A 10,926-nucleotide genomic window follows, 5' to 3' on the forward strand; every position below is an offset into this window, starting at 1 on the left:
CTACTTCGTTCGCAATTTCTCTTCCGACCACCGGATTGGGTTCCTCCAAAACTCGACTTTCACTTTCTTCCGCCACCGTACTCAAAGCTCTCTCTCCTCCTACTGTCGCCGGACTCAAACCCGACACACCTACTTCCGGCGAATTGGATTTTGCTTTCGAACCACCATCTCCTTCTAAGATCTTCTTCTCTTTCAAACGCTCACTCCTCCTCACAAGACCCCCCCTTGTTTTCACCATCTTCTTACTCTATTTTTGGTTGATTGAATGAAAACGAGAAAACCCTAGTTCTACAGTTTTACCCAAATCGATTCGAATTTCCCGAAGAAAGAGAAGAGTGACGAGAGAGAGAGCAGTTTTAATTTGAGTCTCGTTTTAATTTACAGTTTTTTTTTAAAAAAAAACCGATTCAGTTTTTTTTTGGGTCTTAGATCCGATTCAGTTTTTTGGGTGGATACTACCCAGGTATTTTTTGTAAATATCTAATTTTTCTATGGACAAGAGTGTAAAACAACACATTCTCGATTTTAAAAAAAAATCAAAAATAAATGCCAAAATAGAGAGGGACTTTTGAGATTGTCAGAAATGTTTTAGGGAGTTCTGAGACGAAAACTCCTTGATTATGGGCAATCAGATTTAATTTGAATGGACAGAAGCCACACCCTTTGATAGACGACTAGAAAGGAATCTTTATATTTCTACAGTCTACAAGAGTAATAATTCACCAAATGTACGAACAGTGGATACTAAATTGTCCAACAGTCCAAGCCATGGAGTGGTGGAGTGGTCAATGTATGAAAATCATATACATAAAAGTAAGGTTTTGGTTTTTACTTATTAGTTGATTTTTTTTAATATTTTCTTTTTTTTTTTTTAATTTTTTTTCTAATTTTTTAATTGCTTTAAACAATATTTAAGATCCAATTAATATAAAACATTTAACTCACACATTAAAATAAATTGTAACTGAAAATAAAATAAATTATGCATTAATCATATTTCACCACTCAATTTTATTCAAACACAATAAATTATAATTGTAATTTTCATAACTCTAAATATAATTTCCATCAATTTTTTGTGGTCAACCATTGGGCCACAACAGGCCGGCCCATTACCCTAATCCCTATATTCGTAGAGAGCGGAACTCGATCCCTTGTGTGATGGTGCCTTGTGCATTAAGGACTTACCTTTGGTCACTGCACTAAGGTCACTTCACAACTTCCATCAATTCTTATCATATAAATAAACATTATTTCATTCTCTTATTCTCTCATATTGGCATTTTTTTACTTTATCATTTTCATATTCTCTCATTCTCTTCCACTTTTCTCATTCTCTTCCACAATACCTCAAATCATTTTTTTTTCTTTTCGATTTTTTATTTTTGTTGTATGGGTTACAAAAATCCAAATGAAATATCATTGTAAAATTTTAATTCTAAATTTTAATTTTAGAGACTACATGATATATATATATATATTACATTGTTCTTATTTTTAAAGATTCATCTCCATTATCTAATTTGGATTATCATCTTATAAGTAAATCATTCTCTCCTCCTCTCCCACCAATATCAAATGTTGTTATATCTCATATGTGTTGTAAGAGTTTGATTCTATATTTTAATTTAGAAAGTATTATATATATTTATCATTGTCTGATTCTAAATGCAAAAATAAAATATTTCTTTTGTATTTCTTACCTTTCTAATCTATTCATATTTATTTTTTAAATTTCCATATTTAAATTTAAATTCATATATGTTGGGTTTAACAAAAAAATCAAGTTTATTTGAGAATTAGATGTTCTTATTCATTTTAAACGATCAATGTGTAACATATTATACTTTGAATCAAATTATAGACCCACCCACTCACATTTAATTAAATGGGTTTTAATTTTAGGAGTTGGAAAAGTATAAAATTTGTTTGTAACTCACATAATAATATCATAGTAGTGTTCTCAATGAATTTAATTTAATATAATAGAACATGTTAAAAATGTATTAATATGCAATGATTTGCACTTTTGTAACTCTCAAATAGTTATCTTTGATACATCAATTTCAGTATTATCTACTAAAAGAAAGACACATATCTCACTATAACCCATTAACCTTCATGGCCTCATATTTCAAATGTTTCACTCTCTTCTTATTCGTCCATTTGACATTTAATTTTTAAAAATTTATTATTTATTTTTAATTAAACAACACATTTAATTATATACATTAATACATACTTTAAATTCATTCTTTACTACTAAACTGTAACTGAAATTACATAAATTGTGAATTGACTTTTTATCCTCCATTCATTTTCATTTAAACACACTATTAATTATAATTGTAACTCTTCTAATTTAATTATTTTAGAAATGTAACTTCCATCACTTTTTATCCTATAAATAATTATTCTCACATCCTCCTCCACCATATCCCAAATCCTAAATATTTTCTTTGTTTTTTTATAATGTTTTTGCATAAGTTGAAAACCCAAATAAGAGTTTGATTATATTTATTTGTTTACTATATATTTTACATTGTTTTGAATTTTATTTTTTCTTTGTTTTATGTACTTCTTCTTTTTTTTGTATATTATTTTGATTTAAAATACATATGTATTCTAATATGTATAATAAAATTTTGATGACCATAATAATATTTTGGTTATAACCATCTCATAATAAGGAAATCAAGCTAAAGAAAACACTTAATTCTTTACTTTAGATGTTTGATTAGTTCTTACAAATTCACATATATTTATTTTATTCTTAAAATTTGAAATGTTCTCAGGAATGAAATTTTTGTAATATAATTATCAAATCAATTTTTTTTACTTCTCACTTACATCCAACAAAATTGTAATACATTTATTTTAGAATAATAATCATTATATTCAGTTTGTGATTCAACATATAATGCTATATTCAGTTTTTGATTCAACATATAATGCTATAAAAATAACTATTTTTTAAATTTAATTCAAATATGTACTTTAAAGATTTTTCTATATAAAAAAAATTGATTTTTTATTTTTATTTTTTGGAAAAACATTGATTTTTTTATTTTCTATCTAAATTTTTATTACAAGGATTAAAAATTATAACTAAACCTAGCAATATTTCGTTCCAAAAAAGAGAAGAAAACAAAAAAAAATAAACCTAGCAATATATCTTAAACTAAGAGGAATATAAAAAAACATTTTTTAATCGTATTTTAAAACTTTGATGCACTTCATATGATTTTATAGAAAATATGTGTTTTTTAACTTTCAAAATAGTTTAGCTTTTAATTATTAAATAGTTTAGATTATGTGTTGTAAAACTTAAATTATATATTTAAATCACATAGTAAATTTATTTTTATTAAATAGTATTTTATTACCTCAAATGCTCGAAAATACTAATGAAAATTATTGTCAAAGTTGAGCATAAAAAATAACTTTAAGAGATATGTATAATGTATGTATGATTATTTTAAAATAAGTTATATATTTTGATATTGTATTATTTGAATAAATAAAACTATAAAAAATGTTAATGACATTTAAATTAATTTGTTAAGTTTTTTTATGATGATCAATTAAATTTAAATTAATTAATATATTTTATTATACAACAATCCGCGCATTGACGCGGGATATTACCTAATACAAAAAGAATAGTCTAAACCAAAGAGACTTGGTTAAACTTTCAAGTACTAGCTCTTTACCAAAAGCCCAAATTAAGCCCTAAACAACCAATCGTTGTCAATAATCTACCGAAACAATGAACAATCCTTTTTCAAGTACTAGCTCTTTACCAAAAGCCCAAATTAAGCCCTAAACAACCAATCGTTGTCAATAATCTACCGAAACAATGAACAATCCTTATAATACTGCCCTCACCTCACTAAACTACTCTGAACTCTCTAACCAGACTCATATTGATGTGACCCGCGGACGCGGCTATGGATCGATGGAGGAGTGTGACTTCGGTCAAGTCAGAATCGGTGGGACTTTCCTCGGCCAAGCATCAAGGGTTCGAATCCAGAGAGGATTCAAACGACAGAAACGAGAGTTGAGGAGGTTCCAACGAACGGTTTGTGAAAACGGTCGTGAAGCCTTCTCGGAACGTACGGACGCGGCTGAGCGGATACGGCTAATGGCAGGACCCGGTGGGAAACGGAGGTGGGAACGACGCGAGGTGGTACTGGGAAGTCTCGAGGACTGATGGTAAGAACTCGAGGCTGGCGAAGTGGAATCGATGATAGACTCGAGAGCTGGCGGAAGAGAACTCGAGGTTGGGACGGTGGGACGAAAGAGATGGGCGATGGAATAGAGGTGGTTTGATGCGACGACACAAGAGGGTTGGCTCTCCTCTTGATACGGTCAACTAAGAGATTACAAACCCGGTTTGTGAATCTCTTAGGGTTTCTCAAGAGCCAAGTCCCGGACTTAGGCTAAGGAGAGAGGTGAGACAAGAACAAAGAATCTCTCTTTGTGAAAATTTCTATTTCTTTCAAGTCTGCCTTTTACAATGAGGGTTTAGGCCTTTATATAGGAAGGCTTACAAATGGGGGACTCTAAAACCCTAGACACGCGGCCAGGATCTCATCCTTACACTTGGCCATAAAGCAAAAGCAAAAGTAAATCAAAGGAAAGACCAATCCAACGGTCATAGAAGGTTCAAGAAGAAATTCAAAGGAAGGGAAGGGAGAGAGATAGAAAAGCCACGTCATTGGCTGGACGCGGTGATAGGATCTTCACTTCCTTGGCTCCTAAACTTGTCAATGATTGTTTCCAAGTCATGAGCCAAGCGGGAACGAAGTGGAGATGCACTAGAGTTCGCTGCCTCGTTAAAACCTCTTTGGTAAACCCATTGGGACAAACCCAAAGTAGGAAAAAGAGTACAGCTCCTTCTAATGACTTAGGGGCGTCTTCACGCTTGCGCGATGGTGAAGACTCGCGAACTAAGCTTCCCAAAGCTGGTCGCAACTCAAGGCTCTTCAGTGGTGATGCTAGCCATGAGCCATTGGTGTGAGGGTTGGAGCTTGGATTGCAAAGCCCATTAGATGACTTTACTTGCTCCTCCTTGATGATCCTTGGAGACTAGTTGGTACCGCGCATCACTAGGAAGGCCGGTTCCAAGTTGTCGATAAGTGTCCGAGAGGCGTCCAAGTGTTGTCCGAGAGGTGGTTGAGAGACGTCCGAGAGAATCGAGTGTTCACGGCCGAGTGGTCGATCCCGTGATCACATCACATATAGTCATATTGGTATATTTCAAAGAGTTTTCAATGAAAGTTAAAAAGCTTATAATGAATGTTGTATTAATAATTAAAAAAAAAAAAAAAAAAAAAAAAGAGGAGTAAGACAATTTAAGACGTTCTTTTGACACCCATGTGCCAACTGCCTCATTTTGATTGGTTTAGTTTTAAAAAAATACAGTATAATTCAGTATAATTTAATTATTTAATTAAATTATGCAAAAACAATTAATATTAAATTCATTTGACACTCATTAAGTGTGTATAACCGATGTGAATGGCCTAAGAGCAACTCCAACCATAAAACACAAAAACACCAAATTTTGACACTAAATTTAGTGTTTTGGTGTTCCAAAAAGTTTTTCATCTCCAACCACAACACTAAATTTTACACTAAAAACAAAACTTTTAATTATTATATTATTAAATTTAAAATTCTTTTTCTAATAGTTTAATAAACATCAATATTTATATAAACAAATTATTTTTTAAAAATATATATATATATTATTTAATATTATATTAATTATATTTACTAGTTTATATTACTAAATGTAATAAAACAGTTTATAAAATATTGATGATAGTTGATAAACAATATTTTAGATATATTTTTCAATCAAAAACATAAATAAAATAATATATATATTTTTAGTGTTTTGTAAATAGTGTTACATCAAATATAGTGTAATACTATTCACAAAACAGAAAAAAAAATAGAGATAGTGTTTGTTTTGCAGTTCAGTTGGAGTGCATTAACGTATAACTGATGTTTTGCCGTCTCGGTTGGAGTTGCCCTAAGGGGTGTTATTGGTAGATAGATTTTTATTTTTGGAGGGTTGAAGAATGATAGATGAATTTTAGGTAGAGTTTATTGATTTTATGTTTTTTCTTTTCTTGAAAGTTTAAAAATCCAATGCAAAAATTAAAGCATATTATTACATATAAAGACTTTAGGCCTTGATTTTTTTTTTTTTTTTTTTTTCTAAATAGGTTTTGGATTCATAGTATTCTGACCATTATATGTGAAGAAATACAAACATTCATAGTATTTTGAAGAAATATCAATATTGGTTACATTATATGATTATAATGTTTCAGATGTGACGTTAATCCTTTGATTGTAACATTATTTCGATAAAATAAAAAATAAATCGTTCTTTGAAATCATGAAATGTTGTAAAACAACGTAATGATTTGCTTTCACGACTCAAAAGACACGAGAATTTACGTTTCTCGAATATACGAGCATATGGAGATTTAATTTCATTAAGGCTTATGCTAATAAGTAATAACTGAGAGAGAAGAAGATTGAGCAAGGTTTTCACACCTACAAAAGCCGCAAAAACATTAACATAAGTGATAGATTCTTCACCTACATTTTTGTACTCACGCTATAAGGCCATCATTAACGGTACAACACTTATGTGTTCTAAGTCCAATTATATTATTAAAAAACGGAACAGTAGGCGGCTTAGATAAAAAATATTGATCTTGAGATAGAACTGATATACAGCTAGTTCTAATTTCTTACCTGTCTTCTGATTGGTCTAATTTCTCTCATCATCTTCACGTCTCTGGACACCGAATTCAATTGGAGAATCACCCAAGAGGTAAGTTTTGCTTCTCCAGATCTCAACTCTCTCTCTATCTCTCTACCGCGCTATTGGAATTGAATTCTTATCGGATCTTTCTGTGTTACGCACAAATGTTTTCACCTATTTGATGCATTTTAGCTGAATTTAATGTATCTAGGTTTGAATTTGTAGTTAAAGATATTTATAGGTTTGAATTTGTAGTTCTGGCGTTGAGCCCTAGCAGTGATGAGTAAGATAGGCATAGAGCTTGATCTAGGCTAAGCTAGAGATGGGGCTTTTTGTGGTGTATCATAGTGTGTTCCGCTTGAATTCTTCTCTCAATGGTGATTCGAAGAAGTTCAATTCTCATTGGCCTCCTTTTGCTGCTGAATAAGGAGTCTTAGTTTATAGATGTGGAACACATGAGTCTGGTTATGTACACTTCTCATTTGATGGTTTGGGAGCTGCCACCTCTTAGTAGCTAGTGTTCAGGGATATTCTTCGTCGGGGAGAAAGTAATGAGCTTTTGTCTTGTGCTCTTTATCTATCAATGTAGATGTTAGTAGAACATCATCCTCAAGAAGATATTCTCATGATCTTATTGATGCAGTGTCAGCCAAGATTGCTGTTTGAAACGGTGTCTGATTTTGCTTAGATTTCGTGAGTAAAGGAATTGACTTTTTGTGAATGGTTAGCTTAGTTCTTGTTCTATTTATTTCACAATGAATGGTCCTTTTTCAAGTAACTTGTTCCACAGAAATGTGAGATCACTCGCAGCAGACCTTTATTTATGTTCCATTCGTATGTTTCTGAAACCATTGGACTATGTCTAAACGCAGGAATTTTAAAGAGCAAGTGTGCTTGTGATTCAAACCCCGTGTGCCACAGTGTAGAGAGCCCATCCCACTCATTTAGAAGCTACTCTGTTTCTAGCTCAGACAACGAAGGTAGATGCTCTGTGATTGCCAGCTGCCTCACAAGGAAGGTAACCCTCAAAGGTAAACACTTTCCCTGCATCATCCTCAAAGGTAAACACTTTCCCTGCATCATCCTCAAAGGTAACCCCACAACCCAATTTCCAAGCAGGTGAAGGAGCCTCACCACGCTTAGTATGAAGCCGTGCTGTGAGAAGAGACCTTGTCAGAGACTAGAACTTCAACGAAATCGAGACAGAGCTTTAAATTCAGACCTGACTCTTCTTTTAGGAATAGTAGTATTAGTTTGTTCATCAACTAAGCTTTTTTTGTTTTTGTATTAAATCTTAAACATGTTCTTAAACACTATATCTTTATTCTAAGAACACCAAAATTAGTTCCTCCATTTTTTAACATATGATCTTAACTACTGATCTTACATTATTTTCACTATATCTTTATTCTAAAAACACCAAAATTAGTTCCCCCATTAATGATGCCCTAATTGATTCCGATCGAGACACGATACCTTTTATGATATCGTTTCCAAATTATGCACCATCATGTGGTAACAGCTTTTAAAGGGACTTCATGTTACAAGCTGAACTTACAATTAGAAACGAGAAAATTCGATTCTATTAGAGTATGACCGGTTATTAAACATTGGTTTAACTGGGTTATCTTTGGTTATCTAGCTGAGCTGATTAGTCTAACTATAAAGACTAATTAGTTTGTTAATTCAGGTTAAGCTTTTGTTACAAACTTTTATCTTTGGATTAATAAGAAGAATCATGTTTCTCTCTTCTTCTTCGAGCTTCGTCTCTCCTCCGTCGTGTCTCTCGTTTCTCCGGTTAATCAAAATTTATTCTGGTATCAGAGCACTGATATTGTGTTTCTATTGCTTCTGCATCTTGCGACGGAGATGAGTTTTCCGATTTGCTCTTGTTTTCAGTTTGTTCAAGAATTATTCGCCATTCTTTACGATTTTCTCATTGGAGTCTTTTACATCTTTCTATTTTTCTTAATTCTCTTTTGATTGATCTTTGTGAGTTCGATTTTTGTTTTTGATTTCTCTTTTCGTCTCACTTTCTTTGAAATTCTCGATTCTTGCTTTGAGAATGAGTTCTTCTGGTAATTTGAATGCTTCGGTGAATCGACCTTCCACTCCGAACCCAGTGAATGTTCAACCACAATATCAAACCGAACAGTATGAGAATCCGTATCATCTCCATAGTGCTGACCACGCAGGACTTGTTCTCGTTTCCGATCATCTTGTCACTGCTTCGGATTTCCCTTCCTGGCGTCGATCGATGTGGATGGCTCTTAATGTCAGAAACAAACTTGGATTTATCAATGGTACGATCTCAAAACCTCAAGAAGATCATAGATTTTGGTGTATGGTTTAGATGCAACGATATAGTATATCTACTTGGTTGATGAATTCAGTTGATAAAAATATAGGACAGAGATTACTTTTTATTCCTACTGCTGAAGGGATTTGGAAGAATATATTGTCTCGTTTTAAGCAAGATGATGCTCCTAGGATCTTTTCTATTGAACAGAAGCTTAGTCAGATTGTTCAAAGATCAATAGATGTGTCTACATACTATACGGCTTTGCTTACTTTGTGGGAAGAACATAAGAATTATGTGGAACTTCCAGTGTGTACTTGTGGAAGATGTGAATGTGATGCAGCTACTAAATGGCAGAGACTGCAGCAACGAAGTCGTGTGACTAAATTTTTGATGGGTTTGAATGAGAGCTATGATCAGGCAAGACGTCATATATTAATTAATACTTAAGCTGATCCCTACCATTGAAGAAGCTTTCAACATGGTGACACAAGATGAACGATAGATAGTGGTCAAACCGACTACAGGAATTGACAGTGTGACTTTTCAAAGTGTGGCTACGATGAATGATGCAGAGAGTGCCTATATAGCCGCTTATAATACTAATAGGACTATTCAAAAGCCTATTTGTTCTCACTGTGGCAAAGTTGGTCATACTATTCAGAAGTGTTACAAGCTTCATTTGTTTTCCACTAGGGTACAAGACTAATACTGCGGGATACAATTACAGACCTCCAAATCAGTTCCAGCCTCGGATGCCAACAATGCAGTCTCAGCCAAGGATGTCTCAACAATCTGCTAACCAAATGGTGCCGTATGCAAATTCTATGCAAAAGGCTAATGCAGTGGCTCAAGTTTATTCAGAGACTGGAATGTTTCCAACTGAAGATGTGTCGTATGGTCCTGTTTCTACTCAGTATCCACAGTACATGGTTCCCAATGGTGCTCCTGCAAGTTTACAAGGATTTACACCGCAGCAAATTGATCAAATGGTTTCTCAATACAAATGTCAAGTTCAGATTCAAGAGCCTATAGCTACATCTTCTGGTTCTAGTATTCCTAGTGCTATGGCCACGATATCTGAACATGGTTTGATGGCCGAGACTTCTACTTCTGGTATCACTATTCCTTTTCCTTCGACTTCTCTTAAATATCAAAATCATATTCTAACTTTTCAAAATCATATTCGTTCTTCTTTACAACAAATTTTACCGCATGATGCTTGGATTATAGATAGTGGAGCTTCTAGTCACGTTTGCTCCAATCTAGCTTTGTTTACAGATTTGTGACCCGTTACAGATATTACTGTGACATTGCCGAATGGTACCAGAGTTTCCATCACTCATATAGGCACAATTTACATCTCTCAAAAGTTGATTTTATATAATGTTTTGCATGTTCCTGATTTCAAATTTAATTTGATTAGTGTTAGTAGATTGGTTAAAACATTATCTTGTTCTGCACATTTCTTTGATACTTGTTGTTTGATTCAGGAACTTTCTCAGGGCTTGATGATTGGGAGGGGTAGAGTCTTTCAAGACCTTTACATTCTGGCAACTGAGAATACTTTCCTCTCTCCATCTCTTCCTGCAGCATGTTCTTTTTCTGCTTCTGTGGTTTATGATGATTCTCTTTGGCATCAACGTCTTGGACATCCGTCGCATATAGTTCTCCAAAAACTTGTTAGTTTGATTCCTTCTTTAAAGAGTTCTTCTTTATATTCGCATTGTAGCATTTGTCCTTTAGCTAAACAGAAAAGGTTAGCATATGTTTCTTGATATATCATGGTTTTTGTGGTTTTTAACCATGATATAAGGAGTCTTTAGTGTCTTTTCAT

At 33.2% G+C, this 10,926-nt stretch overlaps 1 pseudogene; it reads left to right on the forward strand.

Moving 5' to 3' along the window:
- Positions 1–7,492: 7,492 nt before the first annotated feature.
- LOC147930677 (uncharacterized) lies at positions 7,493–8,017 on the forward strand (annotated as a pseudogene).
- Positions 8,018–10,926: the final 2,909 nt, after the last annotated feature.

This window comes from Camelina sativa, chromosome 12 (assembly GCF_030686135.1).
Source record: "Camelina sativa cultivar CO46 ecotype springtype chromosome 12, ASM3068613v1".
In the NCBI taxonomy this organism is placed as follows: Eukaryota; Viridiplantae; Streptophyta; class Magnoliopsida; order Brassicales; family Brassicaceae; genus Camelina; species Camelina sativa.